General features: G+C 36.4%; 1 pseudogene; it reads left to right on the forward strand.

Annotated features, from left to right (window-relative positions):
- The window catches only part of LOC124898578, a 42,506-nt pseudogene that overhangs the window by 11,318 nt on the left and 3,222 nt on the right, over window positions 1-27,966 (forward strand).

Here is a 27,966-nt window from a genome sequence, read left to right on the forward strand (position 1 = left end):
TATCACAAATCTTCCCCAAAATGACCTAATATGGCTATATTTATAGCTAGGAAAACTTATTACAAATGATCAGAAAACCCTTGTAAAGGGGCGGATGAACAATGATTATAAATAGTAACAACATTGAAGTGTGGCACTTGTTCTCTACACTTCAAAGCTTGTTCCTTGGATGGGCAGCCCCACAAACTCGGGTCTTCACTCACGCCTTCATGTCCTCAAGTGTTAAGATGCCTCTTTGACCCGTATCAATCAATTCCTCATATTAGAAGGTGACAATTTACATAAATTATTTCCAAATGCAAAAATTCATGTTGGTTGGATTAAATTGTTGAAGAGAAGTTTTTGGTTTTATCGTTGCTATAATAATATTGCCAGCAACATGGTTGAGAAGTTTAGGTGTATTGGCTTATGTTTCTTTTAGTGGAGTTTTGGCCTCAGTTGTTTTGGTCTGTGCGGTATTCTAGGTTGGTGCAGTTGATGGTATTGGTTTCAAAGAAAAAGGGCTGATTTGGAGATAAATTGGATTGATAAATGCAATAAGTATGTTTAAATTTTGTTTTGCGGTCATGCTATTTTCACAACAATCTACAATTCCATGAAGGATAGGAGCCAATTTCTCAAGGTGATATTTTTTTTAGTTTGTCTGTTTTAATAATATTTTTTTTTAGATTGTCTGTTTTATTTTATATTACGGTATTTGATTGGATGTGAAGGTTAAAAAAGAAAAAGACCTTGATACATATCATATATACCATTATGTAAGTACTTATTAAGGATATATATATATATATATATATATATATATATATATATATATATATATAACATGTTAATCCAAATTAATTATATTAGATATCACGTAAACTGTAAAATGAGAACTCACGTGTTCTTCATGTAGCGACAGGGGCGACTCAAGCGCTTTGGTGGCTCAAGGCGAAAGTTGAATGGAGGCCTTAAATTTTTAAGAAAAAATAATATATTTTCTTATAAAGTCTATATTTTTGATATTTTGAGATTTAAAGTTATTAATATTTTTTTATAGTTGATTTCTTCTAATAATTTTTTTCATTAATATAACTAATGCATTTAATCTTTCTTGAGTCATCGTACTTTAAAGTTTAAATATATCATATTTCTAATAATTCTTTACTTTTATATACGAAGTTTATTTTTTCTACGAATAGTACTTAATAATTTTTTTTTTTTATAAAAAGCCTATAATCTATTATTATAAAAAAAATGAGGCCTCTCAAATTTGGGGGTCTAAGGCGATTGTCTATTTTTTTAACTATGTAGAGCTGGCCCTTTGGTGTAACGAAAGGGTGATACCATTTATAGGGGGGTGCGCGGATTAGGTAGATTAAATAGATTTAGTAGGTTTGAAGCGCGCCTGGAATCACTAATCGACAACGATTCACTGTATGTTGGATTAACCTGGCCCCTGTAGCATAGTATAAATACTAGTTTTACCAAGGTAAAAAGAGAAGATGACATAATTCTTTTTTTTTTAGGGCGACACAAAATAAAACACAGTAAATAAAAAATATCATTTAGATGTAGACAAAGTGATGTATGTCAAATATAATACATCCAGCTATATTTAACAGTACCAAAAGATTAGTACTCCATAACAGGTTATGAACTTCGCTAATCTGCTAGTTTACTCATAGCAAACAACATGTTAAAATGATCAAAATGATCCATCGTAAAATAGATAAGCAACGAACTTCGTTGTTTAACTACATGCTAGAGATATGAAGTTTTGATGATTAACATATGTGAATGAAACATGTTATTCATGCTGGTACTCGCATGTGAAGAGCATAGAAGTGGTTGCAAGGCTGATGATAAAATAATGCGTGAAGTCAGGAGTGGATAAGCAAACAAATTTAGATATGCTTTCAACATGTATCACGTGCAGAAAAGAGGTTGAGAGGAAGATAAACACAACACTTGAAGATTGAGCAAATAAAGGAATCCTATCCAGACAAGGAAACACAATGCAATAAGGAGTATAACTAACTGATAGAGTCCTATTGAAGAAAGAAGATTAGATCATCTGCAGGACTTCGTCAGATTTGGCTTAAATAGAAGACTTCGTCAGATTTGGCTTAAATAGAAGAAATTATCTCAAAGAGTTTCACTCAAGCACTAGTAAGAAAAGCATCAATTAGCAAATTCGTTCACTAGCTTGAAGAAGAACCTATTCCATTACTTAGAGAGTCGTAGATTTTGTGTAATAGGTTAGTTCTTTGAGTTGTAATAAGTTTTAATTCTAGTCTCAGTGAAATATAAACCGAGTTAGGAGTTGTGTCTTCAAGTTAGAAAACTCGAAGACTTGGGAACACTTATCTTGGGAATATTTGTGTTATTGTAGAAATAGAAGTTAGAGTTTAATTTCTAGTTTACAAGAGTCTTGTAATTTGTTGATTGTTGAGGCTCAAGAGTTTTAGTGAAGTTGGGGTTAAATCCTGTAGAGGTACAGGTCGTGATTTTTCACACCTTTCTTGAGCCGGGTGTTTTCCACGTAAAAATACTGTATTTTTATTTACTCTACATAAGTGAACTACGTTAGCTTACTTGTTCCATTGATAGGCAACAAATAAAGTAAAACATTAAAATCAGTAGGGTACACATTCTAACAAGTGGTATAAGAAAGAGGTTGTCTTAAATAAGGTTAGCACCTAAGAAAAGATCACTATGATGAATTTCGCACCTCCTACTGGTCACAGTGAAGGTCAGCCAACTACTAGACCTCCACTCTTTGATGGTTCTCATTTTATCTAGTGGAAATCTAGGATGGAAATGTTTATTCTAGGGGAAGACTACGAATTGTGGGATAGGATCACTGATGGTCCTACTATCCCAATAAAGTTAGTTGATGGTGAACAGGTCAAGAAAGTAAGAAGTGAATTTATAGCTGATGACTTGCTATCTTAAAGAAGAATGCTAAGGCTAAGAGCATCTTAGTCTGTGGATTAGGGCTAGCTGAGTATAATAGAGTATCAAACTGTACCACCGCTGAGCAGATTTGGGATGCCCTGGTCAATGCACATGAGGGCACCTCTCAAGTAAGGAAGTTTAGAATTTCCCTTCTCTTTACTGAATATGAAGCTTTCAAGATGAAGGAGAATGAATCACTTGATAAAATGATGACCAGATTTACTGCCCTAACAAATAAATTAACCTCCTTAGGAAAAGACATTCCAGTGGAGGAACAAGTTGAAAAGGTGTTAAGGGTATTTCCTAAGTCTAAATGGGATGTAAAAGTCACTACCATTAGGAAAGCAAAGGATCTCAATCAAATGACATTAGATGAATTGGTAGGTAGTCTTAAGACTTATGAAATGAAAATTGATGGGATCAAGAAAAAAGTGGTAGCCCCTGAGAGAACCTTAGCATTGAAAGCATCAAACAATGATGAATAACTTAAACTTGATGAAGAACAGGTTTCCTTCATAACTAAGAACTTCAACAAGTTTTTTTTATAAAAGAAAAGAGGAACTGGTAGCAAAAAATATTCCAATGACTATCCAAATGGATGCTATAAGTGTGGTAAGACTGATCATTAGATTAGAGACTGTCCTGTTTGGAAAATAGAGTGGAAGAAGGAAAGAGCTAAAAAAAATTAAAAGAAAAGGCTAAAAAGAGGGAGGGGTATGCTATGGTAGCCACTTAGGGATCTGATTTAGATAAGTCAGAAGATGAAGAAATTGATGAGACTGCACTCATAGCCATTGGAGATTCAGACTTCGAAGAAGAAGATGGTACTTCTGAGGTAAGCATTCTTGAACTTAAAGAAAAACTTCACTTATTTTCTCAAACAAAACTTATGTCCTTAATGAGTTCTCTAATTGATGATTTTCAGCAATTAAATTTTGATAGGGATGAGTTATTCAACAGCCTTGCAAGCCTCAAATTTGACTTCATTGATTTAGAAACTTGTAAGAATACTGTTGAAAAGGAAAACAACACTCTTAAGGAACAAGTTGTACAACTTGATTCTACAAGTGCCATACTCAAAACTGAAGTCCTAAAACTGACACTTATTGAAAAAGGAAAAATGAGTAAAAGCAAGGAACAAGAAAATGTTGAACTTGAGTTAGCCAAGTACAAACAAGAGTGCAGTGATGCAAAAGAAATAATGAATAATCTGAATACAAACAAGAGTGCAGTGATGCAAAAGAAATAATGAATAATCTGAGTCAAGATATTACTAAACTAAAGCTTGATCTTGAAAGAGCAAACAGGTGGACAAATTCTTCAAGAATTATTTACAAACTAAGTGAGAGAATTCACAGTGAAAAAGATGGACTGGGTTTTTACAAAAGCATTGACATTACTCTAGATTTGTGCTATAGATGTGGTAATTCAAGTCATCTAACTACTGAATGTCCTGTTTCTACGAAAAACAGGTCTAGGAGTATAAATCTGTCACATAAACAAGCTCAAACCAATATAAGGAAAACAAAAACTATGAAAAGAAACAGGATGTGCAACATATTGCCTACATAGACTAGAAGAAATATGATTCATCCCTTTACCCATAAAAAAAGGCCCAAGTTTGTCTGGGTTCTTAAATCTAAACCCTAATTTAATTTTGCAGGTGAGAGTGAAAATAAGCAAAAAAAATTGGTCCCTATATAGTGCATATTCAAGATACATGACTGGTGATAAAGAATAATTCCTTTCACTCTTCAAAATAAGTGGGGGTGGAGTTTCATTTAGTGATGGCAAAAAGGGAATCATTACAGGAGTTAGAAAGATTGGTATATCTGAATCAAGGGCATTGGAGGATGTCTATCTTGTGGAGGGATTGAAGCACAACCTACTCAGTATATCACAACTTATGATAAATGTAACAAAGTTGTTTTTACTTATGCAGGATTTACAGTCAAAAGGATGGATACCAAGGAGGTTGTACTCACTGCAGGAAGACACATGAATGTGTACAAAGATGATATAATGATAATTCTAAGAACAAAGCTAACCTATTTGAGTACTATAAAAAATGATCCCCCTTTTTGGCATAGGAGACTTGGATATACAAGTATGAAACAGTTAAACAAACTTTCTTCCAAGGATATGGTTGGGCTTTCCCAAAACCAAGTTCAAGGAAGAAAAGGTTTGCAGCGCATGTGTAAGGGGGAAGCAGGTAAAATCTTCTTTCAAGTCAAAGAACCATGTCAGTACAAGTAAGTGCCTTGACTTGATTCATATTGATCTGTGTTGGCTAATGAGACTGCAAAGTAGAGGTAGAAAGAGGTATGTTTTTGTGATTGTTGATGATTATTCCATATTTACCTGGATATTATTTCTATCTTCCAAAGAAGATGCCTTTGATGTCTTTACTATTTTCATTAAGAAAACTGAAAAGAAACTAGGCATTTCCCTAATTTCCATAAGATTTGACCATGGTACAGAATTTGAAAATATAAAGTTGTTGGAATTTTTTTCTACAAATGGTATTAACCACAATTTCTCTGCTCCCAAAACACCTAAAAAAAAGGAGTAGTAGAAATAAAAATAGGACTTTGAAAGATATGGCTAGAACAATGATGCTTGCAGGAAATCTTGCTAAAAACGTTTGGGCTAAGGCAATTAGTACTGCTTCATATATCATAAATAGATGCATGATTAGACCTATTCTAGAGAAGACTCCCTATGAATTACTAAAATGAAGAAAACCAAATATTTCTCATTTTAGAACTTTTGGTTGTAAATATTTCATTCAAAATAATGAAGGATCAATTGGGAAAATTTGATGTTAAGAGTGATGAGGGAATATTCTTAGTATATTTACATCATAGTAAAGCATATAGGGTTCTAAACAACAGAACAAATTATGTTGAAGAAAGTGTGCATGTAGTTTTTAATGAATCTTGTGCTAAGACTAACTTGTTGGAAGGGAGTGATTTTGAGAAACAGGTTACTCAAATGGTCCATCCATTAGAGTTACCTAACATGGAGGTACCTCAAAAAGGAAAACTAATTCTGGAGGCACATTGATAGGGGGAATTGAACCACTAACTACCCCAGTTTAGAACAATTACAGTAATCCTAGTAGCTCACTAAGATTGCTCCCAAAAATATACAAGTATTAAGGATCACATCTTATTGAAAATGTGTTCACTGATCTCACATCTGGGATCACCACAAGGTCTGGGTTAAGAAGCATGTGTGCCTTCAAAGCATTCTTATCAGAAATTGAACCAAAGAAAGTGAATGAAGCACTCTTTGATGCTGATTGGATCATAGCCATGCAAGAAGAGTTAAATAAATTTGAGAAGTAAAGTATGACACTTAGTTTCTTTTCCAAAAGACATGATAGTGATTGGAACTAAGTAGGTGTATAGAAACAAGATTGATAAACATGGAAAAGTTACAATGAATAAGGAAATATTGGTGGTCCAAGGATACAATCAAGAAGAAGGCATAGACTTTGATGAGACATTTTCTGCTATTGCTAGAATTAAAGCAATAAGGATTCTTGTAGCTTTTGACGCTTATGTGTAGTTCATTCTTTATCAAATGGATGTTAAGAGTGCTTTTTTGAATGGAATTATTAAGGAAGAGTTGTATGTCAAATAACCATCAGGTTTTGAAAGTAAGGAGTTCCCTAAGTGTGTATACAGGCTTGACAAGGCCTTGTATGGTCTAAATCTGTAACACCCCATATTTCCCTAGCATAATCTAAGTCTTAATACATAAGTATTCATATATAAAATTTTTGAAACACTCATTATTTTTCAGTTTAGATGCTGTCATTACGTAGGAAATTTAATTAGCTTTCGAATGATATAAAATTCGCCCAAATCCGATAATCGAGTAAGAAGTAATGGCGATTTTAAGAAGTTCAATTTCAAGTGTGACTTCGCGATCATAGCGCGTCGTGGAGTAGGCCAATTTCCTGATTGTCAATTTCCAGTGGACCTCCGTGATCATGGCGCATCGCAGAGATGACCAAATTGGCCTCCATAGGCTTACCGTGATGGTGGCACATCACGGCCTTTGTCTAGGTCCTAGTTATCCCTTTTCTAGTGGCTTGGCGTTATAGTGGCACATCGCGCCAAGGCTAAAAATTGGGGTTTCAGTTCCAGTTTGTGTTTTTAAATTCATTTAAGGGTATTTGGGTCTTTTTTCTAAGCTCTAAGCTCGTCCTAAATGCAAAATTTATCCCCTAATTGACCTCAATACTCATCATTATTCACTTCCTCTCAAATTAAAAATCCCTTCTTTCAAGAACAAGAAACCTTAGCTCTCAAGAATCAAGGTCAAATCTCAAGAACTCTCCATCAATCCTTCCAAATTTATCATCCCAGGTATGTTAGATGTTCATCCATGGATTCCTTTCATCCATGGAGTCCAAGTATCCATTTTAATTATAAAACTATCCTTTTTTCAAGATTTATGATATTAAATTGTGATTTAAAACTATGAATCTCCATGAACTTCCATAAATATTGATTTTATACCATACTTTGATGGAATTATCGTTGTTATCAAATCCCCCGTGTTTTAATATTGTCATTCTTCAAATTATATCATGATTTAGTGTTATAAATATTAAATTCATGCTATTATTTCAAGTTTTATACTATTCCCATGAATTGACTAAACTATGAAGTACAAGTGTTTGATAAAATGCCTACAAGAGTGATTGATTTAATAAGAGATTTCATGTTTTGGTCTTCAAGATGTAGTGTCTTTTTAGTATTATTGTTTTGAGTCCTGGGGGTATTAAATACCCAAAAATCATAGCTTCTTATTTATTCTAGGCTCAGTACATCATAGAATAGTCTTCAGATTATATTATGAGCATTATCAAAATAGTTAGATATCAGTCATTCAACTCAGAACAGTCTAATATCTAAGTGTCTTTCAGTTGGGAGTAGGATTTAGCACCGATCGAGTGTAGGGATGGAAGATTCCCTATCAGATAGGCAGAGTCATTAGTAGCAGTACCTATACTCCATAACTACGTAGCAAGTGTAGGATATGAGTAGTCACCCATCAGATTAGGCCTGACTATCTCGCAGGGGTCAGCAGTTAGTTCAGGCTTGACACCCTTAGTCCTTTGGGTATTATAACAGTTTAGTGGATCCATACAGCCATTGTTAGTGTAACGACCCAATACTACCCCCTAGTCATTACACGATGCTTACGATCCCCAGAGACCACAAGGTAACCTATGAGTTGGTACCTGTTGTGAGCACTGAATAATATAATCATGAATGTTGAAGAATAACTGAATTTCCATAAGGTTTTAATAATGAAATAACTACTAAGTTATGAAGCTGATAAAGATACTGAAATCTGAATAATCTGAATAGCTAATGTAGTGTTTGAAAAGCCTTTAAATTGGATACTGTGAGTTGATGGGAAGGCCCCAACTAACTCTACTAACTACTAAGATAAAGACATAAAGTAATGTAATCCATCCTCGAATGTTGAGGATTCACCACTAATACTGTACTATTGATGAATCTAAGAATCTAGGTGCGATCCGGGAATTGAGCGTCAGCACCTATGATATAAGACATCATAGCGCAAAAGAAAAGGTATCCGATCAGTACTTTGAATGTACTGGTATGCTAAATGGGGTAGGTTGATATGCATGGTCTCATAAATAGGAATGATAATGATTAAATGGACATATATGTAAAGCATGGAGTACTGATTAAAGAGCATGGAATCTGTAGATACTGAAAATGCAAAAAATCTGTAAATACTGTAGATGCATACCCAAGCATATAGCAGAATTGAGAAAAATCTGTAAACTGATATAATGAGGTAACTGAAATCTGTATTCTTTGGTCAAACAATACTAAGACTGAATAACTGAGTTAGGATTGTAACTTAGACTATATTGAGACTGTGGGAGGTATCATCTAACCAACATTCCCCAATTTGAGATAATTGGGGTTCAACCTGTAACCCCAGTTGGAAACGTGTTGATACTATGCCACGGGTACTAACAATTGTTGTGTGGATCTGCTAAACTGATATAATGTCCAAAGGACTAAGGGTGTCAAGCCTAAACTGACGGATGACCCGTGCGAGATAGTCAAGCCTAATCTGACGGGTGACTACTCATATCCTATGCTGGCTACGTAGTTCTGGAGCATAGGGACTATTACTAACGATTCTGCCTAACTAACGGGGAAACCTCCATCCCTACACTCGTTCGGTGCTAAATCCTACTCCTAACTGAAAGACACTGAGATACTAGACTATTCTGAGTTGAATAACTGATATCTAACTATTCTGATAATGCTCTTAATATAATTTAAAGAATAATCTGTAATGTACTGAGACTAGACTAAATAAACAGCTATGGTTTTCAAGTATTCAATACCCCCAGGACTCAAAACAATAATACTAAAAAGACATTAAAGCTTGAATGACAAAACATGAAGGCTCTTATTAAATAAATCACTCTTGTAGGCATTTTATAAAACACATGTACTTCATAGTTTAGTCAATTCATAGGAATAGTATAAAACTTGAAATAATAGCATGACTTCAACATTTACAACACTAAATCATGATCTAATTCGAAGAATGACAATATTAAAACAAAGGGGATTTGATAACAACGATAATTCCATTAAAGTATGGTATAAAATTAATATTAATGGAAGTTCATGGAGATTCATAGTTTTAAATCACAATTTAATATCATAAATCTTGAAAAGATGATAGATTTGTAATTAAAATGGATACTTGGACTCCATGGATGAAAGGAATCCATGGATAAACATCTAGCATACCTAGGATGATGAATTTGGAAGGATTGATAGAGAGTTCTTGAGATTTGACCTTGATTCTTAAAAGCTAGGGTTTCTTGTTCTTGAAAGAGGGGATTTTTAATTTGAGAAAAAATGAATAATAATGAGTATTTAGGTTAATTAGGGTTAAATTTCGTGTTTAGGGAAAGTTTAGGACTTAGAAAAAAGACCCAAATGCCCTTAAATGAATTTAAAAACACAAGCTAGAAATTGAAATCCCGAATTTTGGCCTTGGGGCGATGCACCACTATCGCGCCAAGCCACTGGAAAAGGGACAACTAGGACCTGGACAAATACTGCGATGCGCCACCATCGCGATAAGCCTGTGGATGCCATTTTGGCCATCTCTGTGATATGCCCGGATCGTGGTGGCCCACTAAAAATTGACAAATGTCAAATTGACCTACGGCGCAACTCGCCAGGATCGTGGACCCTTACTGGAATTTTTCGAATGGGAGATTGGCCTGCTCCGCGATGCGCTAAAGGTAATAATAAGGGGTTTTTGCAACTGAAACTTAAAATAGCCATATTTCCTTACCCGATTATCGAATTTGGGCATGAATTTTATATCGTTGGAAAGATACTTGAATTTCCTATGCAACACTCATGCACTAGGACTTAGATTATGCTAGGGAAATACGGGGTGTTACAATATCTCCCCCTTGGGATCATTCATCCCCAAATAAAACTGGTTAAGCTAAGGAAACTGATGGACTGAGCTTACATACTGAATATGCATATTTGATGTATAGAATGCATGACTGTACTGATATGCAAATGCACGACTTACATGAACATGATGTGCAATTGAAACTGAGCATGATAGAGAAAAAATCTTAAGAAGATTTAGTACGTTACACTAAATTTAGATTTGCGGAGAAGAGATGAGGGTACTTGGTCCGCATATCTTTGTCTGCTTCCTAAGTGTCTCCCTCAATAGACTGATTCCGCCAAAAAACTTTGACTAATGGAACTTCTTTGTTCCTTAGTCTATGAAATTAATGATCAAGAATTTCGACTGGAACTTCCTTAAAGGAAAGACTATTCTGAATATCTACACTTTTTAAGGAAACAACTACAGCTGGATCACCAATACACTTTTTCAATAATGAGACATGAAATACAGGGTGTACCGAGGCTAAATATGAAGACAACTCTAGCTCGTAAGCTACCTTTTCAAAACGACTGAGGATTCTGAAAGGACCGATATATCAGGGACTAAGTTTTCTTTTCTTGCCGAATCTCTTTACTTCTTTCATGGGAGAGATTTTCAAGTAGACAAAATCACTGACCTTAAACTCGAGATCCTTTCTCCTTACATCTGCATGAGATTTCTATTGGTTCTAGGCAGCCCTAAGCCTTTCTCTAATCTATTGAACCTTCTCTAACGCATCAAACACCAAGTCAGGACCTACTACTGCAGCCTCACCTACTTCAAACCAACCAATTGGATATCTACATCTCCTACCATCGAGAACCTCAAATGGACCCATACGGATACTGGAATGATAGTTGTTATTATATGTGAATTCAATCAAAGGCAAATGGTCATCCCAACTACCCTTGAAATCAACAACACATGCCTTTAGCATATCCTCAAGAGTCTGAATAGTACATTCTACTTAATTGTTTGTCTGAGGGTGGAAGGTTGTACTGAGGTTGACTTGGGTATCAAGACCCTTATGGAATACTTTCAGAATTGAGAAATAAACTGAGTACCTCTATTTGAGATGATAGATAAGGGAACACTGTCCAACCTAACTAACTCGCTGAGATAGATATTGCCATAGTCCTCAGCTGAGTAAGAGGTATGGACTGGCAAGAAATAAGCTGATTTTATTATCTTGTCTACGATAACTCAAATAGTGTCATGCTAATGAGGGGTACGAGGCAAACCTGTCACAAAGTCCATGTTCACTTTCTCCAATTTCCACATGGGAATACTGAACTCCAGCATAGACCCACTAGGCTCTGGTTCTCAATCTTAACTTGCTAGTATGTAGAGCACTTAGCTACAAACTCTGCAATATCTCTCTTCATCCTACTCTACCAATAGATCTCCCACAAATCGCGGTACATCTTTGTGGCCCCTAGATGAATAGAGTAATGTGCACCATGCTCTTCTACAAGAATTTGTTGCCTCAACTCAACAAAACAAGGCACACACAATCTACCCTGACAATGTAAAACACCATCTCCCCCTTGGGAGAAACCTCTACTTTCTGATCTCTGACTGATTTTTTCAACTAAACTAGACTGGGATCCCTATCCTTCTTTTTCTTCACCTCGGAAACTAGAGATGACTCTGAGCTACTCTGCACCCATACACTACCTTATGCTGAATCGAGTAAATGGACACCTAGTCGGGCAAACTGATGGACTTCCTGAGCTAACTTCTTCTTACCATACTCAACATGAGCTACACTACCCATAGACATTCTACTGAGAGCATTATCTACTACATTGGCCTTTCTCGAATAATACAGAACACTCATGTCATAATCCTTCAATAACTCTAACCATCTTCTCTGACACAAATTCAAATCTTTTTAAGAGAACACCTACTGAAGGCTTTTGTGATCTGTGAACACATCTACATGTATCCATACAAGTAATGCCTCCAAATCTTTAAGGCAAATACTACCGCTGCTAGCTCAAGATCATGAGTCAAATAATTCTTCTCATGAGGCTTAAGTTGTCTTAAGGCGTAGGCTATGACCTTACCTCTCTGCATGAGGACACAACCTAAACCTACTCTGGATGCATCACAATACACAATAAAACTATCTGAATCGTCTGGTAGAGTAAGAACTGGGGTTGAGGTGATTCGAGTCTTCAACTCCTGATAACTCTTCTCGCACGAATCTGACCATTGAAACTTAACTTTCTTCTGAGTCAATTTGGACATGGGGAATCTAATAGAAGAAAACCCTTTAACAAACCAATTGTAATAGCTAGCTAAACCCAAGAAACTCTTGATATCTGATGGAGAGATGGGTCTAGCCTAGTTTCTCACTACTTCGGTATTTTGAGGATCAACTCTAATGCCATCACTGGAAGTTATATGGCTAAGAAAAGCTACTGATCTTCGCTAAAATTCACACTTACAGAATTTAGCGAACAACTAATGGGCTCTAAGAGTTTGTAACACTATTCTATGATGGTCTGCATAATTGCTTTCACTACCAGAATAGACAAGAATGTCATCAATGAATACTATGACGAATATATCCAAGTACTGCTTGAATACTTGGTTGATCAAGTCCATGAAGGCTGCTGGGGTATTCATAAGACCAAAGGACATGACTAGAAATTCAGAGTAACCATACTGAGTTCGGATAGCTATTTTTGGAATTTCACATTCCCTGACCCTAAGCTAATGATAGCCTAATCTGAGGTCTATCATGGAAAAGTAATTGGCACCCTGAAGTTGGTCAAACAAATCATCGATTCTAGAAAGTAGATATTTATTCTTAATTGTGACCTTGTTCAACTAACGACAGTCAATACAAATTCTGAGAGAACCATCTTTCTTATATGCGAATAGGACAGGTGCATTCCACGGGGAGATGTTGGGTCTGATGAATTCCTTCTCTAGGAGATCCTTTAATTGTTCTTTCAGTTCTTTGAGTTCAGCTGGAGCTTCTCTGTATGTCAGAATAGATATAGGCTGAGTATCTGGGAGAAGGTCTATTTCGAAGTTGATTTCCCTTTTGGGAGGAACTCCAAGAAGATCTTCAGGAAAAATATCTGAGAATACATTTATTACTGGAACTGACTCAAGAGTTAGAGTTTCTGAGTTAGAGTCTTTGACTTGTATAAGATAGTAGACACACCCCATGGATATCATTTTTCTGGCAATAAGGTACGAGATTAACTAACCCCTAAGAGCTATAGGACTACCCTTCCATTCAAGGACTGGTTCAATTGGGAACTAAAAATGAACTATTCTATTTCTACAATCAACTGAGGTATAGCATGAGTGGAGCCAATCCATACTGAGAATGACATCAAAATCCGTCATCTCTAACTCTACGAGATCAACTGAGGTAAATTTATGAGATATTATGACCAAAAAGTTCCTGTATACCTGTCTGGCTACAATGGAAATAGCTACTAGGGTAGACACTGAAAAGGGCTCTGCTAGAGTTTTGGGACTGACTCCAAAATTGATAGCTATATATGAAGTTACAAAAGAAAGAGAAGCTCTAGGGTATAGTAAAGCATAAACATGTAAGTGAAAGACATGCAACGTAGCAGTAACTACATCAGGGGAATTTTCTTGATCTTAGCGGGACTAAAGAGCATATAATCTATTCGAATACTGACCACTGGTAGCAGCACCCTGCTGAGTTGGGGGGTCGGATGGAACTGACGACTAATGAGACTAGCCCTGTTGGACTGCATCTCTACCTTTTTGAGCAACTGCCCGAGACTCCCGAATCTGATGGCCTGTCTTGCTACACCCAAAGCACACATCACTACCTACTCTACACTCACCCTGATGCTGTCAGCCACACTTCTGACATAAAGAATTGGTATGAGCACTGCTAACACTAACCTGGGACTTAGATCTAGGTGCCCTATCCCTATTATCATTTCTGTATTTGGCTACTAGGGCACTATCTATAGAAGATACTGGGGATGAAGACCTCTGATGAAACTGAGGATGGTTAACACCTTCTAACTTTGGTTGATTAAAATTAAAACTACCCATTCTAGCTCTCTTATTTCCTCTCTCCCTCTCCTTAATCTTTTGCTTCTCTATCTATTGAGCATGGACTATCAGCCTAGACAAATCTATCTCACTAATCACCATTACGGTCCTACACTCTTTAACCATACTATTAGACATGCCAGACATAAACTTACTCATCTTAGACCTAATGTCAACCACCACATGAGGAGAATATATAGCTAACTGAGTGAACTTTAGAGAATACTCCCTCACACTCATGCTGCCTTGCCTCAAATTAATAAATTCTAACACTTTGGCCTCTCTCAACTCTAATGGAAAGAATCTATCCAAGAAAGTTGTTGCAAACTCTTCCTATTCTATAGATCCTACATCAATACCTCTATCAACTTTCCAATGCTTAAACTAAGTATGGGCTACATCCTGCAATTGATATACAACCAACTCGATACTCTGACTAGACATCACCCCCATAACATCTGTGACCTTCTGAACCATATCTAAGAATTCCTGTGGATCCTCTTCAGACTTGGAACCCGTGAAAAAAAAGAGGATTCATTCGGGTAAAATCCTAAATTCTATTTGCAACAGTATTAGCCACTGGGTTGGCTGAAACAATGGTTGTCTATTTATTCTGAGCTGCTACGAAGTTTGTTAGAGTAGTGAAAGTAGCCTTAAATTCTGCGTGAGAGATATGCTCATCCAGAGAATTTGCCTAGATGGGCTGAGGGGCTGGCTGAGTTCGTGTTCTTCTTCCATTCTTCTTGGGAGGCATGTTCTATAAGTGGAAGGAGAAAATGGATTAGACTGAGAGTTTAACTTGAGATCATGCTCAATTGCACGACATGAATACTTGAAAGAAGGGAAACTTTTTCCTAAACGCCTTGTAGCTTCTCACCCATAAGTGTGGCGCGCTAAACACCTACGCATAAAACTCTACTCGATGCGAATTTCAGATTTCCTAGGATACTTTAAAACCTTAGGCTCTGATACCAAGTTTGTAATAACCTGAGACTAGCCCTTACTCATTACATAGTGCTTACGATGTCGGGGGACCACAAGCTAACCCATAAGCTGGTACTTGCTGTGAGCACTGTATAATATAATCATGAATGAGGAAGAATAACTGAATTGCATAAGGTTTTAATAATGAAATAACTATTAAGTTATGAATCTGATAAAAATACTGAAATCTGAATAATATGAATAGCTAACTATAGTGTCTGAAAAGACTCTAAACTGGATACTGTGAGCTGATGGGACAGGCCCTAACTGTCTCTACTAACTACTAAGATAAAGACATGAAGTAATGTAATCTATCCTCAGATGATAAGGACTCACCACTGCTACTGTACTACTGATGAATCTGAGAATCTAGGTGTGATTCAAAAATTGAGCGTCAACACCTATGATATAAGACATCATACCGCAAAACAAAAGGTATGTGATCAGTACTTTGAATATAATGGTATGCTAAATGAGGTAGGCAGATATGCATGGTCTCATGAATAGGAATGATAATAATTAACTGGACATACATGTAAAGCATGAAGTACTGAATAAAGATCATGGAATCTGTAGATACTAAAAATGCAGAAAAATCTGTAAATACTGTGGATGCATAACCAAATATATAACATGAACTTCAAAAAATTTATAAACTGATATACTGAGATAACTAAAATCTGTATGCTTTGGTTAAACAACACTAAGACTGAATAACTGATCTGGGACTGTAACTGGGACTATATCTAAGACTGTGGGAGGTATAAACTAATTGACATTCCCCAATTTAAACTAATCAGTATCCAACCTGTAACCCCAGTTGGAAGGGTGTTAATTACATGCCATGGGTACTAACAATCGCTGTGTGAATCCACTAACTGATATAATGTCAAAAGGACTAAAGTTGTTAATTTTGAACTAACGGGTGACCCCTGCAAGATAGTCAAGCCTAATCTAACGAGTGACTACTCATATCCTACGCTGGCTACGTAGTTATAGAGTATAGGGATTGCTACTAATGACTCTGTCTAACTAATGGAGAAGCCTCCATCCCTACACTCTCTTAGTGCTAAATTGTACTCCTAACTAAAAGACACTGAGATACTAGACTATTCTGAGTTGAATAACTGATATCTGACTATTCTGATAATGCTCATAATATAATCTGAAGACTAATTTGTAATGTGCTAGACTAGACTAAATAAATAGGTATGGTTTTGGGGTATTCAATACCCCTAGGACTCAAAACAACAATACTGGAAAGACACTAAAGCTTGAAGGCCAAAACATAAAGGCTCATAATAAATAAATCACTCTTGTAGGCATTTTATCAAACACTTGTACTTCATAGTTTAGTCAATTTATGGGAATAGTATAAAACTTGAAATAATAACATGATTTCAACATTTATAACACTGAATCATGATCTAATTCGAAGAATGACAATATTAAAACATGGGGGATTTGATAACAACGATAATTCCAGGAAAGTATGGTATAAAATCAATATTCATAAAAGTTCATGGAGATTCATAGGTTTGAATCATAATTTAATATCATAAATCTTGAAAAGATGATACATTGGTAAATAAAATGGATACTTGGACTCCATGGATGAACATCTAACATACCTGGGATGATGAATTTGGAAGGATTGATGGAGAGTTCTTGAGATTTGACCTTGATTCTTGAGAGCTAGGGTTTCTTATTCTTGAAAGAAGGAATTTTTAATTTGAGAGAAAGTGAATAATGATGAGTATTTAGGTCAATTAAGGGTTAAATTTCGTGTTTAGGGCGAGTTTAGGACTTAGGAAAAAAACCCAAATGCCGTTAAACGAATTTAAAATCACAAGCTGGAAATTGAAATCCTGATTTTTGGCCTTGGGGCGATGTACCACTATAGCACTAAACCACTGGAAAAGGGACAAATGGGATCTGGACAAATGCCACAATGCGCCACCATCGTGGTAAGCCTGTAGATGCCATTTTAGCCATCTCTGCAATGCGCCAGGATCGTGGAGGCCCACTGTAAATTAACAAATGTAAAATTGATCTACGACGCGACACGCCAGGATCACGAAATTTTCCAAATGGGAGATTGGCCTGCTCTGCGACATGCTAAAGGTTAAAATAATGGGGTTTCGCATCTGAAACTTAAAATTGCCATAACTTCTTACCCGATTATCGAATTTGGGTGAATTTTATATTGTTGGAAAGATAATTAAATTTCCTATGCAATGGTACTCTCTAAACTAAAAAATTATAAGTGTTTCAAAAATTTCATAGATAAATACTCATGCACTGGGACTTAGATTATGCTAGGGAAATACAGGGTGTTATAGTTAGTAACTGTGGCACGGTGTTAACTCCCTTTCAACTGGGGTTACAGGTTGGACCCCAATTAGCTTAAATTAGGGAATGTTAGTTATATGATACCTCCCACAATTTCAGATATAGTCTTAGTTACATTCCCAGCTAAGTTATTCAGTCTTAGTGTTGTTTGACTAAAGCATATAGATTTTAGTTATTTTAGTTTATAGATTTTACTCAGTATGTTATATGCTTGGTTATGCATCCTTAGTACTTACAGATTTCCATACATTTTTAGTATCTACAGATTCCATGCTCTCTACTTAGTACTCCATGCTTTACATGCATATCCAGTTAATTATTAGTTCTATTCATGAAACCATGCATATCGACCTACCTTATTTAGCGTACCAGTACATTCAAAGTACTAATCATATACCTTTTCTTTTATGGTATGATGTATCATATCATTGGTGCTGATGCTCAGTTTCCGAATTGCACTTAGTCTCTCAGATCATCAACACTATAGTAGCAGTGGTGAGTCTTCATCATGGGAGGACAGATTATATTAATTCATGTATTTATCTTAGTAGTTAGTAAAGTTAGTTAGAGCCTATCCCATCAACTCACAGTATCCAGTTCAGAGGCTTTTTAGACATTATAATTAGCTATTCAGACTATTTAGATTTTAGTATTTTTATCAGATTCATAATTTAGTAGTTATTTCATTATTAAAACCTTATGGAATTTTAGTTATTCTTTCACATTCATGATTATATTATTCAGTGCTCACAGCAAGTACCAGCTCATGGGTTAGCTTATGGTCCCTCAGGACCGTAAGAACCGTGTAATGACTAGGAGGTAGTTTAAAAGTCGTGTTGAGTAGAGTTTTGTGCACGGATATGTATCACGCCACACTTATGGAAGAGAGGCTACAAGGCATTTAGGAAAATTTTTCCTTCTTTCAGTATTCATTTAGTATTATTGAGCATGAGCTTAAGTTAAACTCTCTGTCTAATCCGCTTCCTCCTTCTGTTTATAGAACATGCCTCCCTAGAAGAATGGAAGGAGAACATGAACTCAGCCAGCCCTTCATCCTGTCCAGGCAGATCCTCTGGACGAGCATATCTCTCACATAGAATTTAGGGTTGCATTCACTACTCTAGCAAACTTCGTAGCAGCACAGAATGAATGGCAAGATGATTTTTCAGCCAACCCGGTGGCCAATACTACTACAACCAGAATTTAAGATTTCACCCGGATGAATCCTCCTTGTTTCAAAGAATCCAAGTCTTAAGAAGATCTACAAGAATTCTTAGATATTCTTCAGAAGGTCACGAATGATATGGGGTAAAGTCTAGTTAGAGTGCTGAGTTGGCTGTCTATCAATTACAGGATGTAGCCCATACTTGGTTTAAGTAGTGAAAAATTGATAGTGGTGTTGATACAGGGCCTATAGAATGGGAAGAGTTTTCCATGACTTTCTTGGATAGATTTTTTTCCATTAGAGTTGAGAGAGGTCAATGTGTTAGAATTTATTGATTTAAGGCAAGGTAGCTTCAGTGTGAGCGAGTATTCTATTAAGTTCATTCAGTTATCTAGATATGCTCCTTATGTTGTAGTTGACAGTAGGTCCAAGATAAGTAAGTTTGTGTCTGGCATGTCTAATAATGTGGTCAAGAAGTGTAGGAGCTGATTAGTGAGATAAACTTGTCTAGGTTGATGGTCCATGCTCAACAAATAGAGGAGCAGAAAGTTATGAAAAGGGAGAGAGAAAATAAGAGAGCTAGGATGGGTAGTTTTAATTTTAATCAGCCAAAGTCAGAAGGTGGTAACTATCCTCAGTTTCATCAAAGGTCTTTAGCCCCAGTACCTTCTTTGGTCAGTGCTCTAGTACCCAAATTCTAAAATGACAATAGGGATAAGATACCAGGCTCTATGTCCCAAGTCAGTGCTAGCAGTGCTCATACCAATCCTTTATGTAAGAAATATGGAAGACACCATCAGGGTGAGTGTAGATCAGGTAGTGATATATGCTTCGAGTGTGGCAAGATAAGCCATAAGATTTGGGAATGTCGGGTAGATGCTCAGAAAGGTAGGGATATGCGTCAACAGGGCCAATCCCATCAGTCATCAGTTCCATCCGTACACCTAACTCAGTAGGGTGCCATTTTTAGTGCTACTAGTGGTCAGCGTTCGAACAGATTATATACTCTTCAGTACCACCAAGATTAGTAAAATTCTTCTGACGTAGTTACTGGTAAGTTGCAGGTCTTTCACTTACATATTTATACTTTACTAGACCCTAGAGCTTCTCTTTCTTTTGTAACCCCATATATAACTGTTAATTTTGGAGTCAGTGCTGAAACTTTAGTAGAGCCCTTTTCAGTGTCAGTGGGCATTTTCATTGTAGCCATACAGGTATACAGGAACTGTCCGATCACAATATCTCAAAAAGTTACCTCAATTGATCTCGTAGAGTTAGAGATAATGGATTTTGACGTCATTCTCAGCATGGATTGGCTCCACTCATGCTATGCCTCAGTTGATTGTATAAATAGAATAGTTCATTTTCAGTTCCCAAATGAACCAGTCCTTGAATGGAGGGGGTAATACTACAACTCTGAAGGGTCATTTGATTTCGTACCTTAGAGTGAAAAAGAAGATATCCAAGGGATGTGTCTATCATCTTATGTAAGTTAAAGACTCTAGCTCAGAAACTCCTACTCTTGAGTCAGTCCCAGTAGTAAATGAATTCTCAAATGTATTTCCTGAAGATCTTCTCGGAGTTCCTCCTGAAAGGGAAATCGACTTTGAAATAGACCTTCTCCTAGATACTTATCCTATATCTATTTCACCATATAGAATGGCTCTAGCCGAACTCAAAGAGTTGAAAGAACAGTTAAAGGATCTCCTAGATAAGGGATTCATCAGGCCCAGTATCTCCTCGTGGGGCGCACCTGTTCTATTCGTATGTATGAAAGACAGTTCTCTCAGAATATGTATTGACTACCGTCAGTTGAACAAGGTTACAGTCAAGAATAAATACCCATTTCCTAGAATTGATGACTTGTTCGACCAACTTTAGGGTGTCAGTTACTTTTTCAAGATAGACCTCAGATCAAGATATCATCAGCTTAGAGTCAGAGAACGTGATATTCTAAAAATAGCTTTCCGAACTTGGTATGGTCACTTCAAATTTCTACTCATGTATTTTGGTCTTACGAATGCCCCAGTAGCCTTCATGGACTTGATGAATCGAGTGTTCAATCAGTACTTGGACATGTTCGTCATAGTCTTCATTAATGACATGCTTGTCTATTCGCGTAGCGAAAATGATCATGCAGACCATCTCAGCATAGTGCTTCAGACTCTTAGAGCTCACCAATTTTTTGCTAAATTCAGTAAGTGTGAATTCTTGCTAAGATCAGTACCATTCCTTGGTCATATTATTTCTGGTAATGGTATTAGAGTTGATCCTTAAATGACCAAAGCAGTGAGAAACTGGCCTAGACCCATCTCTCTACCAGATATCAGGAGTTTCTTAGGTTTAGCTAGCTATTACCATCAGTTTGTTAAATGGTTTTCATCTTTTACATCCCTTATGTCCAAGAGTTGAAGACTCGACTCACCTCAGCCCCAGTATTGACTCTACCAAATAATTCAGATAGTTTTGTCATGTACTATGATGCATCCATAATAGGTTTGGGTTGTGTCCTCATGCAGAGAGGTAAGGTCATAGACTATGCCTCCAGACAACTTAAGACTCATGAGAAGAATTATTCAACTCATGATCTTAAGCTAGCAGCAGTAGTATTCACCTTAACGATTAAGAGGCATTACTTTTATGGGGTGTATGTAGATGTGTTCATAGATCACAAAAGCATTCATTATATGTTCTCTTAGAAAGATTTGAATTTGCCTGGGAGAAGATAGTTAGAGTTATTGAAAGATTATGACATGAGTGCTCTGTATTATCCGGGCAAGGCCAATGTAATTGCTGATGCTCTCAGTAGAATGTCTATGGGTAGTGTAGCTCATGTTAAGGATGGTAAGAAGAAGTTAACTCAGGAAGTCCATCAGTTTGCCCGACTAGGTATCTATTTACTCGATTCAGTAGAAGGTAGTGTATGGGTGTAGAGTAGCTTAGAGTCATCTCTAGTTTATGAGGTGAAACAAAAAACGGATAGAGATCCCAATCTAGTTAAGTTGAAAGAATCAGTCAGATATTAAAAAGTGAAGGTTTTCTCTCAAGGGGGAGATGGTGTTTTACGTTGTCAGGGTAGATTATGTGTGCCTGGTGTAGATGATTTAAGGCAACAAATTCTTGCAGAAACACATGATGAGAGTTACTCTATTCATCCATGGGCTACTAAGATGTACTATAATTTATGGGAGATCTATTGGTGGAGTGGGATAAAGAGAGATATTGCAGAGTTTGTATTTAAGTGATCTACATATCAACAAGTCAAGGTTGAGCACTAGAAGCCTAGTGGGTCCATACAGAAGTTCAGTATTACTATGTGGAAATGGAAGAAAGTGAACATGGATTTTGTGATAGGTTTGCCTCGTACCCGTCATCAGCATGACTCTATTTGGGTTATCATAGAAAAGATAACCAAATCAGCTCGATTCTTGCTAGTCCATACCTCTTATTCAGCTAAGGACTATGCCAATCTCTATCTCAAAGATCTCCAATAGAGATAGTTTACCTCTCACTTCTAAAAAGCATTCCAAAATGGTTTTGGTACCCAAGTTCATCTCAGTGCCACCTTCCACGCTCAGACAGACGATCAAGTAGAAAGGACCATTTAGACTCTAAAAGATATGTTGAGTGCATGCATTGTTGATTTTAAAAGTAGTTGGGATGACCATTTGCCTTTGATTGAGTTCGCATATAATAAGAACTATCATTCCAGTAGCCGTATGGCTCTATTTGAGGATCTTTATGGTAGGAGATGTAGATCTCCAATTGGTTGATTTGAAGTAGGTAAGGTTGCAATAGTAGGTCCTAACTTGGTGTTTGATGCGTTAGAAAAGGTTCTGTTGATCAGAGAAAGGCTTAGGGCTGCCCAGGGCCGAGAAAATCATATGCATATGTGAGGAGAAAAGATCTTGAGTTTGAGGTAGGTGACTCATGTACTTGAAAATATCTCCCATGAAGGGAAATAAGAGATTCGGCAAGAAAGGGAAACTCAGTCCCCAATATGTCGGTCCCTTTAGAATTCTCAGTCGTTTAAAAAAGGTAGCTTACAAGCTTGTGTTGCCTTCATATTTAGCCTCAGTACACCCAGTGTTCCATGTATCATTGTTGAAAAAGTGTATTGGTGATCCAGCTGTAGTTGTTCCCTTAGAAAGTATAAATATTCAGAACAGTCTTTCCTTTGAGAAAGTTTCAGTCAAAATTCTTGATCATCAAGTTCGTACACTAAGGAAGAAAGAAGTTCCACTAGTCAAAGTTCTTTGTTGGAATCAGTCCGTTGAGGAAGCCACTTGGGAAGCAGAAGCAGATATACGGACCAAGTACTCCTATCTTTTCTCCACAAATCTAGATTCTATTTAAGGTACCAATTTTCTTAAGAATTTCTTTTCTCTGTCATACTCAGTTTCAGCCACACATCATGTTCATGCCAGTCGTGCATTCATGAATTGGTTCAGTCATGCATTCCATTCATCAGATATGTATATTCAGTGTGTAAGCTCAGTCCATCCGTTCCCTCAGCTTAACCAATTTCATTTGGGGATGAATGATCCCAAGAGCGAGATATTGTAACAATCTGTATTTCCCTAGCATAATCTAAGTATCAATACATGAGTATTCGTATATAAATTTTTGAAACACTCATTATTTTTCAGTTTAAATCCTATCATTGTGTAGAAAATTCAATTAACTTTCCAACGATATAAAATTAGCCCAAATTCGATAACCGGGTAAGAAGTTATGGCGATTTTAAGTTTCAGTCGGAAAACAACATTATTTTAACCCTTAGTGCATCGCGTAGGCAGCCCAAATGAAAATTGTTGATTTCCAGTATGACTCCGCAATCATGGCGCTTCGCTAAGCAGGCCAATTTCTCGTTTGTCAATTTCCAGTGGTTCTCCGTGATCATGGTGTATCGCGGAGAGGGCCAAATAGGCATCCACAGGCTTACCGCACTGGTGGCGCATCACGATATTTGTCCAGGTCCCAGTTATCCCTTTTCCAATGGCTTGGCGCGATAGTGGTGCATCGCGCCAAAGTCAAAAATCGGGATTTCAGTTCCATCTTGTGTTTTTAAATTCATTTATAGGTATTTGGGTCTTTTTTCTAAGCCCTAAACTCATCCCAAACACGAAATTTAACCCCTAGTTGACCTAAATGCTTATTATTATTAACTTTCTCTTAAATTAAAAATCCCCTCTTTCAAGAACAAGAAACCCTAGCTCTCAAGAATCAAGGTCAAATCTCAAGAACTCTCCATCAATCCTTTACAATACATCATCCTAGGTATGTTAGATGTTCATCCATGGATTCCTTTCATCCATGGAGTTCAAGTATCCATTTTAATTACAAATCTATCATTTTTTCAAGATTTATGATATTAAATTGTGATTTAAAACTATGAATCTCCATGAACTTGCATGAATATTGATTTTATACCATACTTTAATGGAATTATCGTTGTTATAAAATCCCCCATGTTTTAGTATTTTTATTCTTCGAATTAGATCATGATTTAGTGTTATAAATGTTCAAGTCATGCTATTATTTCAAGTTTTATACTATTCTCATGAATTGACTAAACTATGAAGTACAAGTGTTTGATAAAATGCCTACAAGAGTGATTTATTTAACAAGAGCTTTCACGTTTTGTCTTCAAGCTTTAGTGTCTTTTCAGTATTGTTATTTTGAGTCTTGGGGGTATTAAATAACTAAAAACCATAGCTTCTTATTTAGTCTAGCATCATTATATTACAGAATAGTCTTTAGATTATATTATGAGCATTGTCAGATCAGTCTGCTATCAGTAATTCAACTCAGCTAGGCAGTTTCGTTAGTAGCAGTCCCTATACTCCAGAACTACGTAGCCAATGTAGGATATAAGTAGTCACCCATCAGATTAGGCTTGACTACCTCGCAGGGGCCACCCATCAGTTTGGGCTTGACACCCTTAGTTCTTTGGATATTATATCAGTTTAGTGGATCCACATAGCCATTATTAGTACCCATGGCACGGTATTAACACCCTTCCAACTGGGTTACAGGTTAGACCCCAATTAGCTCAAATCGGGGAATGTTGGTTAGATGATACCCCCCACAGTCTCAGATATAGTCTCAGTCACAGTCCCAACTTAGTTATTAGTCTTAGTGTTGTTTGACCAAAGCATACAGATTTTAGTTATTTCAATATTTTAGTTTACAGATTTTACTTAGTTATGTTATATGTTTGGTTATGCATCCTTAGTATTTATAGATTTCCATGCATTTTTTCAGTATTTACAGATTTCATGCTCTCTACTTAGTACTCCATGTTTTACATGCATATCCAGTTAATTATTAGTTCTATTCATGAAATCATGTATTTCATCCTACTTCATTTAGCATACTAGTACATTCAAAGTACTGATCACAGACCTTTTATTTTGCGCTATGATGTATCATATCATAGGTGCTGATGCTTAGTTCCCGAATCGCACTTAATCCCTCAGATCATCAGCAGTACAGTAGCAGTAGTGATTCCTCATCATTCGAGGATAGATTATATTAATTCATGTATTTATCTAAGTAGTTAGTAGAGTTAGTTGGGGTCTGTCCCATCAACTCATAGTATCCAGTTTAGACGATTTTTAGACACTACAATTACCTATTCAAACTCTTCAGATTTTAGTAATTTTATCAGATTCACAATTCAGTAGTTATTTCATTATTATAACCTTATGATATTTCAGTTATTCTTCCGTATTCATGATTATATTATTCAGTGTTCACATCAGGTACTAGCTCAGGGGTTAGCTTATGGTCCCTCGGGATTGTAAGCACCATGTAACCACTAAGGGGTAGTCTCGGGTAGTTACAAAAACAAGCTCCAAGAGCTTGGTATGAAAGATTGTCAAAATTCCTCTTGGACCATGGTCATACTAGAGGTAAAATTGACAATACTCTTTTCTTGAAAACTAATGAAAAAGATCTGTTGGTTATGCAGGTGTATGTTGATGATATTATCTTTGGCTCCACAAACATTAACATGGCTCATTACTTTGCAAAACTCATGATTTGTGAATTTGAGATGAGTATGATGGGGGAGCTAAACTATTTCTTAGGACAACAAATCAATCAAACAACCTCTGGAACCATGATCCATCAACAAAAGTATGTCAAGGAACTTCTTAAAAGATTTTCCATAGAAGAAGCAAAATAGACTAGTACTCCAATAACCACTACCAGAAGACTGGATATGGATGGAACAGGTTCTGATGTAGAGCAAAAACTATATAGCGGGATGATCTTGGCCTATGGTATCCTAAAGGTAGTAATTTTAACTTGGTGGGTTATTCTGATGCTGACTATTTAGGTTATTTGGTGGACAGGAAGAGCACCACAGGTATGGCACACTTCCTTGGATCATGTCTAATTACCTAGTCCATTAAGAAACAAAACGCAGTAGCTCTATCTATTGCTGAGGCTGAGTATGTTGCTGCTGGATCTTGTTGTACTCAGTTGTTATGGATTAAAAACAACTCATGGATTTTGGTGTGGATATTAGATGTGTTCCTATTTTTGGTGACAATATAAGTACCATTAATATTGCAAAGAACCCTGTCCAACATAAAAGAACTAAATATACTGATATTAGACATCACTTTCTTAGAGATAATGTTGAAAAGGGTCTTATATCAATCATGTTCTGTTCTAGTGAAGAATAAATTGCTGATATATTCACTAAGTCATTAAGCAAGGAACACTTTGAAAATAATAGTTTAGCCTTGGGGATGATTAAGATTGAATAAATCTCCCACAATGATTGACTAGAAAAGTTGATGTGCTTTTGAGTTTTTGTTGATTAATCCAGTCTTGTAAATTTAGTTGTGTCCTAATTCCAAAATTTTGAGTGGCCTAACCTTCATGTATTTAATGTTTACAGTGATGTTGGAACACTTAAAGCAATTTTGTTCAAAATGTTCAAGAGCTCAGGTATGACTATCAGCTTATCTTAAATTGACTAAGGAGAAACAGGTTTTCCCTTTTGGTCCTTTATAACCGCCAAATCCCAAGATTCCAACATTTTCAAAAATTTTCCACAACAATCCCATTACCACTGTAACTCTTCATCATTATCCTACTACCAATCAAATCCCTCTCCTTTACGTTTCAACTTCTTTTCCTCTTCTTTTATCTGTTTCTCTCTCCCTCTTACCTTATTCATTTACCATCTAACAAGCAAGAACAACTTAGTGTTTCTTTCTCACCATGCCATCCTTGTCTTCAGCCCCATCTTCTGACTCCTCTACCTCTCTTTCTACCGTTATCATTCCTTATCCTACTTCCAACACAATACCTCTCATCCCACCTACCATTTCTATCAAGTTATCCAATTTCACTGCTTGAAAAAATATCAAAAACCCTTTTGCTTATTTTTTTTTTCCAATCCTCAATTCTCTCACACTCCCACTCCACCAATTCCTGTTCCTCTCTAAATTATTGACCCTAATGATATTCCCATTGCCAACTTGATTCCCAGAAAGTCAAGATCTTAATAAAAAAAACATTCTTCTTCCACTATTGTTGTTGAAGACCAAGATTTTGTTGAACTCTGTCCTGTTGTTCCTACTCCTAGAACTCTCATACTCATTGGAAAAATAACAGGAAGAGGCATCCCTTTTTCCTGCTCTTTAGATATATCGCTTTACTCTGTACTTAATGGCAAGACTATGAAATGCACTATTCCAAAACCCTCTTCCTTTCATATACCTTCAACTAAGCAAAAGTTCACTATTACTTCAAAGTATTCATCATCTTCTAAACCTACTCCACAAAAATCCTCCACGCGTTAAAAGAAACAAGTTAATGTACCTATTTCCTCTGATTCTTTTGAGTCTGACTCACTTCCTGATACTCCTGCTGAGTTAGATCCAGACTTTGAGCTTTATGAGTAATATGCCAATCTTGACTCTCCTGTAGATCAT

Source organism: Capsicum annuum, chromosome 5 (genome assembly GCF_002878395.1).
Source record: "Capsicum annuum cultivar UCD-10X-F1 chromosome 5, UCD10Xv1.1, whole genome shotgun sequence".
NCBI classification, from domain to species: domain Eukaryota; kingdom Viridiplantae; phylum Streptophyta; class Magnoliopsida; order Solanales; family Solanaceae; genus Capsicum; species Capsicum annuum.